Source organism: Zea mays, chromosome 1 (assembly GCF_902167145.1).
Source record: "Zea mays cultivar B73 chromosome 1, Zm-B73-REFERENCE-NAM-5.0, whole genome shotgun sequence".
NCBI classification, from domain to species: domain Eukaryota; kingdom Viridiplantae; phylum Streptophyta; class Magnoliopsida; order Poales; family Poaceae; genus Zea; species Zea mays.
In genome coordinates this window covers 182,772,522-182,779,756 of record NC_050096.1, presented here as the reverse complement: position 1 = coordinate 182,779,756, position 7,235 = coordinate 182,772,522, and the positions used below count along the sequence as shown (strand labels likewise).

General features: G+C 47.6%; 1 pseudogene across 1 annotated transcript; it reads right to left on the bottom strand.

Annotated features, from left to right (window-relative positions):
• Positions 1–5,918: 5,918 nt before the first annotated feature.
• On the bottom strand, positions 5,919–6,579 carry LOC100278157 (uncharacterized; annotated as a pseudogene). The gene is made up of 2 exons (NR_157133.1): positions 6,436–6,579; positions 5,919–6,230 (listed from the first exon to the last, which is right to left on the bottom strand). The product of NR_157133.1 is annotated as an uncharacterized protein (transcript).
• Between the last annotated feature and the right edge of the window lie 656 nt (positions 6,580–7,235).

Genomic DNA, 7,235 nt, shown 5'->3' with positions numbered 1-7,235 from the left:
CTTCATACGGTTTTTAACTTCTGACAGCTTTTATAAAATACCGTAGGCAGTTATTTTTATTTCCTAGAGCTACCAGTTGCCTCTCGGAAGTTATGTATTTCCTACGGTTTCTTATAAAAGCTGTAGGATGTTCAAAAACCGTAGAAAGTGTATGATTTTGGTGTAGTGTTGCTTTTGTTTTCTTTTTTACTTTGAAATCCAAATTTTGGATTTCAAATTTTTGTGATGAATTTGTACTAAACTATTTGAAGGTATGATTCAAACATTCCATGGTGAAATGAATTTATTTCTCTAAGGATTTTATTTGGTATTGGCCAATATTTCTCTGTCTCTTTTCTAAACTCTAAAATCTCTTGTATATTCTAAATTCCACTTGGGACTTCAATATTTTCTTTTCATATGATTTATTATGTGGTCACAAGATGCACACAAAAATGAAAACCAACATGATACATATTTTAGTGGCTTTTATGTTATTAATTATTTGTTTTTACCTAGGGTGTTCACATGTGATGATGCATAAAGGTCAAACTCACATAAGGAGAAATTGTTTCTCTATTGGTATTATTTCTAACAAATTACAAATTGAGTATTACACCCTCGATCATTTCCCGCTTGGTGATCTTGGTCACCTCATCCCCTTCATGCGCGGTCTTGAGGACGTCCCAAATTTCTTTGGTGCTCTTTAACCCTTGCACCTTGTTATACTCCTCTCGACACAAGGAGGCGAGGAGTATAGACGTGGCTTGGGAGTTGAAGTGCCCACATTAGGTACCTACGCTCCGAGTCATAGTCTTTGTCCCCCACCTCATCCGAGTCATAGTTTCTGTCCCCCACCTTAGGTACCTGCGCTCCATACTCAACAATATCCCAAATACTTTCGTGGAGTGAGGTTAGATGGGGCCTCATTTTATCACTCCACATACAATAATCTTCACCATCAAAATATGGTGGCTTGCCTAGGGGTACGGAAAGTAATGGAGCGCGTTTTGAAATACGAGGATAGCGTAGGGGCATCTTACTATAATTCTTGCACTCATGGCGCTTAGAAGTAGTGGACGACTCAGAGCTTGATGTGGAGGGTGACGAAGAGTCGGTCTCGTAGTAGACAACCTTCTTCATCTTCTTCTTCTTGTCACCTCTCTAAAGCGACTTGATGGAGGAAGAGGATTCCTCCTTGTTTTTGTTGCCGGACTCCCTTGAGAGAGTCCTCCCCGAGCTTGCGGCCTTTTCGCCGGTCATGATCTCCCTCTTGGCGTGATCACCAGACATCACTTCGAGTTGGTTAGGCTCTTAATGAAGCAATGGCTCCGATACCAAATGAAAGTCGCCTAGAGGGGGGTGAATAGGCAAAACCTGAAATTTATAACTTTAAACACACACTAAGGTCGGAGGTTAGCGTTAGAATTAAATTCAAGTCCGAAAGAGAGGGGAAAACAAATCAAACAAGATTCAAGGCGAGTGAACACGGTGATTTGTTTAACCAAGGTTCGGTTCCAAAGAACCTAGTCCCCATTGAGGAGGTCACAAAGACCGAGTCTATTTCAACCCTTTCCCTCTCTCAAATGGTCATTTAGACCGAGTGAGCCTTCTCCTTAATCAATCGGGTCACTAATACCCCACAAGGACCACCACACGCTTAGGTGTCTCTTGCTTTGATTACAAGTCACTTGAGAACAAGAATGAGAAAGAAGAAAGGCTATCCAAGAAACAAGAGCGCAAAAGAACATGAACACACTCTCTCACAAGTCACTAAATGTTTGAGTTCAATTCTAGGCTTGGAGAGGGTTTGATCTTTGGAAATGTGTCTTGGAGTGAATGCACTAGCTCTTGTATTGAATGCGATCTCTGAAAAACTTGGATGCCAAAGGTTGTGGTGGTTGGGGGTATTTATAGCCCCCAACCACTTTGGTAGCCGTTGGGAGGCTACTGGCGATGGGCGCACCGGACAGTCCGGTGCGCCACCAGACTGGCACTGTTCCTTGTCCGATGCGCTACCACGTCACCCAACCGTTAGGGTTCGGAGCTGGTCGACCGTTGGAAGCTTTGTCCTCTTGTGGCACCGGACAGTCCGGTGCCACACCGGACTGTCCCGTGCCCATCTGACTTCGCTGCTCTGACTTATGTGTGGTACTGTGCTGCACTGTTCCTTCTGTCAGAGTCGACCATTGGCACTGGATAGCCATTGCTCCGCTGGCTCACCGGACAGTCCGGTGGCACACTGGACAGTCCGGTGAATTTTAGCGGAGGGTGCCCTGGAATTCCCGAGAGTGGCTGGTTGACATCTGTACGGTCCTGGTGCACCGGACAGTCCGGTGCGCCAATTTTCAGCACTCTCAAGTTCTTTTGATCCTTTAAAAATGTGTCCCTAACTTGAATCTTTTATTGGTTTGTGTTGAACCTTATACACCTATAATACATGAGTTCTAGACAAATTAGTTAGTCCATGTGTTTGTGTTGACTATCAACCACCAAAATTAATTATAGGAAATGGTTAACCCTATTTCCCTTTCAAATGGCGACATGCTGGGGCGAATGATCCCTTGGGCGAGCATGGCGCTGCACTGACGCTCTAGCTCATCCTTCTGGAGCTGGGGGTAACGGTAGGGCCAAACCGCCACCGGTGCCGCCGCGAAAGAAGATGGATGCGGTGGTCGTTGGGGCGGGCGGGTGGCAGCCCTTGCGGCTCGGCGAAGACCAGCTTGAACTGCCGAAGAAGATCGTCGAGGAGCGGCTGTGTGGGCGTGCTGGACACCACACACGGAGTCGGCTGTGGGGGAACCGCGCCGGACCAAATGATGCGGCGGCCCCCTTGGTGAAGGACATGGACAGGCGGTTGCAGTCCCAGAGTATCAGCCCCAGTAGCCACAGAAACTCAAACCCAAAATGACGTCGAAGGCACCGAGGGTGAGGCCGATACAGTCGATGGAAAACTGTTCGGTGCCAGCCCGCAGGTCGACGCTCCGTGCCATACCTTGGCATGGCATGTTGTCACCGTTGGCCACCTGCACTTTGATGGTGGGGTGTGGCGTGGATGGCAGTTGCAGGCGGCTCATCAGACCCACCGACATGAAGTTGGTGGTGGAGCCGGAGTCGACGAGGGCCACAAGACGATGACCATTGATGGAGACGGGCAACGACATGGCGTTCGGTGTGTGCACCCCTAGCAACACGTGCAGCGAGACCGTCGAAATGATGGCCGCGGCACGCAGGGGTGGTTCCTGCTCGGGCGCGACCTGTAGGTCGGTCACAACCGCAGCTACCTCCTCTGGGGCTCGTCGTTGATGTAGTCGTCGTTCTCCAAGTAGAAAAGGCGGGGACACACGTGCCCACGCACATAGGGCTCATCACAATTGAAACAAAGCCCTTGACGATGTCGTTCCTGCTGCTCGGCCGGCGTAAGCCGACGGAACGGTCGTGCTGGAGCGGCTGCACCCGCTGGTTGTGCTGCAGCGACTGGCGGAGCAGTCAGCGGCCTCGACGGAGGACGCGACAGTGCTGGCAGTCCCGGGCGAGATGGCCGGAACCCGCGCGTTGGAGGCGGAGTGGGCTGCCGCTGCACACTGCTCGAAAGCACGCGCCAAGTACATCGCCGATTGAAGGTTCTGGGGGTCTTGGATGGCCACATTAGCCCGGATGTGGTCGGGGAGGCCGCTGATGAAGAGTTTGGCCTTCTGCTGCGCGTCGAGCTTCCACGTGTTGCCGAGCATAGCGTTGAAGCGGTCGACGTAGTCCTGTACCGTCGAGGTGAAGGGCAGGCGAGCAAGCTTGGACAGGCGGGTGCCGTGAACAGGCGGCCTAAACCGAAGGGTACAGACCTCCTTGAAGCGTTCCCACGTTGGCATGCCATCGTCTTGCTCCAGGGCATAATACCAAGTCTGCGCAGCGCCCTTCAGGTGATACAAAGCGGGCCAAGTGCGGTCAGTAACCAGGGTGTGTTGGCCCCGAAAGAACTGCTCGCATTGGTTCGAGGTCAGCAGCGGGTTCGACGACCCCAAAGGAGGCTGCCTGGGTCGTGGGTCCATGGAAGAGGACTCCCTTGACGCCACCGTAGAAGACCCCCCTAGAGGTCGGCGCGTGGGGGCCTTCAAACTGCACCACCGATGATGTGATGGTCACCGGAGTAGAGTAGATCAGCGACGCCGGCACGTACGATGGGATTTTGCGATGGCGATCGGGGCCACTGCATCAAGTGCAGCGACACGCCAAGCGCAGCCCCGACCGCGGAGGATGCGGCAGCGGCGGATGTTGGGAGAGCTGTGGTGGGTGGCGGCGTAGATGGGCTAGGCAGTAGTGGCATGGGGGTGGAGGCAGGCAGCGGTGGCGGCGGTGGGTTCTGTGCGCCGGTGATGTAGGTATGGATGGAGGTGATGTTCCCCTACATCGCGATCATGTTTCCCTACATGACAGCCATGTTCCGTGAGATTTCCCGGACTACCTCAGCGAGGGAATCCAGGGTCAGGGGAACAGATGAGGTTCCCGGCGGCACAGAACCGGTGGATGGCACCGTGGACGGCATCGCGGCTAATGGCAGCGACGCCGACGCCTGAGAAGGCGACTGCGCTGATGGCAAGGAAGGCAGCGGTGCGGACGGATTGCTGGACATAGCCGATACCAGATTGATAGGAATACGATCCCTACCACGGATTGGCCTTAGGTTGTATGAGTGCGAGGGAGTTGGGCGAGGAAAGAGACGCCCACGGTGGTGTTTGGGCGCATGGACGCTGGGCGCAGGGAAAGAGGGAGGTGGATTGATGGACAGCGGCACCACGGATGAACAGTACCCTCAATGAACAGTGGCGGCTAGGGTTTCTCCTAGCTCCTAGAGTGAAGCCGGAAACAATAGTTGTTTCTGCTTAATTCATATAGAGTGGTGCTTACAAGTATTTATACTCCCTTCTAGTCCTTATCTAATGAGATCAGATCCCCTCTTTTCTCTCTAACAAATCTTATCTCCTTAATCTCCTAATCCTTATCTAACTAATCAAATTTTATCTCCTTAATCTTCTAATCCTTATCTAACTAATCTGCATGCCTATTGTTGGCTGTTGCCTCTGCTGTTGTCTGGCGCCTGTAGTGGCGGCCGGTCATAACAGTTAGTCTCACTAACTACTCCCTCTATCCAAAATATAAATTGTTTTAGACTAAATATGCATTAATTAATTAACCTATAAATATAGTTTGTATGTATATCTACGTTCATTATCATTCACTCGAATGTGGACGGGAAAAAAGAGAGATAGAAATAACTATATTTTGGAATAGGGCGAGTATACAGCAGTGCAATCCACAGCTGATTTATTCCTACTCAAACTGTTACAACTAACATTTGAATTACAATATGATGCTCTAAGGGCAATATATATACATATAGGAAAAAGAGTCATGTCTATATAGTATATACGTCTAACACCCTCTCAAACTCAAGGTAGATCAACCATACTGAGTTTGGAGAGATAGAATTTATGTTGAGCTCTGATCTGTGGTTTGGTGAAAAAATCAGCCAATTTAAGCTCTAGAGACATATAGTCTAAAGACACATAGCAAAGATGAATAATGTCATCCAGAACTTGTGCTCATGTATAATAAGCATCAACACCAATATGCATGGTAACGTCATGCTTTACCGGATCACAAGCAATACTGATAGCACCAATACTATCAGACAAAAGGGGAGTCGGTATAGAAACACAAAAAACAGCACACATTGTAGCCAAGTCACAGCTACCATTGCAAGAGCCATAGCACACAAGTCAACCTCTATACTCGAATGGAACACTGTTAGCTACTTCTTAATCTTACAAGCAACAAGGAAACCACCAATAAAAATCCGATAGACCAACATCTGAGAAATCACTAATTCGATTCGCATCACAGTAGATATGAAAGTCACACGAAGATAATATAGAACGAGATTGTTGCAACGACGATATCTATGTATTTCGTGTGCTCCCTAGTGAGCAGCAGCCGACCAATCGCGTAGGACACATAATCGACGATGGTGTACTAGACCTACTAGGGACAATAGAGGTCTGGCCCACCAAATGAGCGTCATTTGTTTGGTCTTGTCGATCAGCATGCCCATCACCTCATGCGTGAGGGTCTTGAGACCTGTTGTCCTCGAGAGCGCACCTTCGCCACAATGTGTCTCATGTCCATGACGTTGTTCACTAGAATGTTGCAGTCATGGCGTAGGTGCTCGACGTCGCCCCGCCAACCAGATGATCATCCTGGAATAGCAATTGTATTACAATATGAGACCCTAAATCCAGTATATATATACACATGTACAACATAGACTTCTATCTATATACAATAAACAAATAGCCGAAAAGCATTAGAGTCCTATCTATATGCATCTAACAAAAACATTAAACTCACATCAACTAGTTTTGTAATATAAATCAAAAAGAAAAAGCACATTGTAGTCATCACCTTGTATTTAGAAAACACATCAAACATCCAAATCTAGAAGATATTCTAACGCGACATGTTGATCACGATATAACTGAAGCGGTTCTCTGCTTTGTGTTACTCCAACATCTCAAAGACACATCTGGACATGCTCATACAAGAACTATTCATATATATTATATGGAGTATTTATATATGTTCACCGTTAAGCCATTGATATACATATATCATTCTTAAAGCATGCCGATGTAATAGTTAAAACACAACTTGTTCACTTTCTTCATGTGGATCACACATGCTGACTAGTAGAGTTGCACTTCACTCTGCAACGCACTGAAACAACACAACACGCATGTGTCCTATGCATAGCTTCCTTTTTATCTTGATACTCGTTACTAAAGTAAAAGTAGTGCCAACAAGAGGGTGGGAGGGAGAGTGAACAGGAGACCTACCGGTTGATTTTGTGCAACGAAGCAAGTCTTGTCCACAGGATATGTTCCCTTAATGTAAATGTAGTGTTCATAGATGTGGATCAGAGTGCAAGTCAGTAGTTAAATGTTAATGAGTTTGCACATGATGCATATTGAATATGTTGCTGCCATAAACCATAAAGGCATCAAGATACGAAACAAATAATATCACAATGAAAGGAAACCTACTGATTGTCCACGCAAGACTAAAAAAGTCTAGGAGAAAGGGAGCGAGAGGTGCAACCTTTTAAGTGTTCCGTCTAAACTTGCGAAAACTATCTATTTCGTATAGATAAATAACATTACATTGCGATTAACTATCTATTTTGTATTGGATTAGAAGGTAACAGC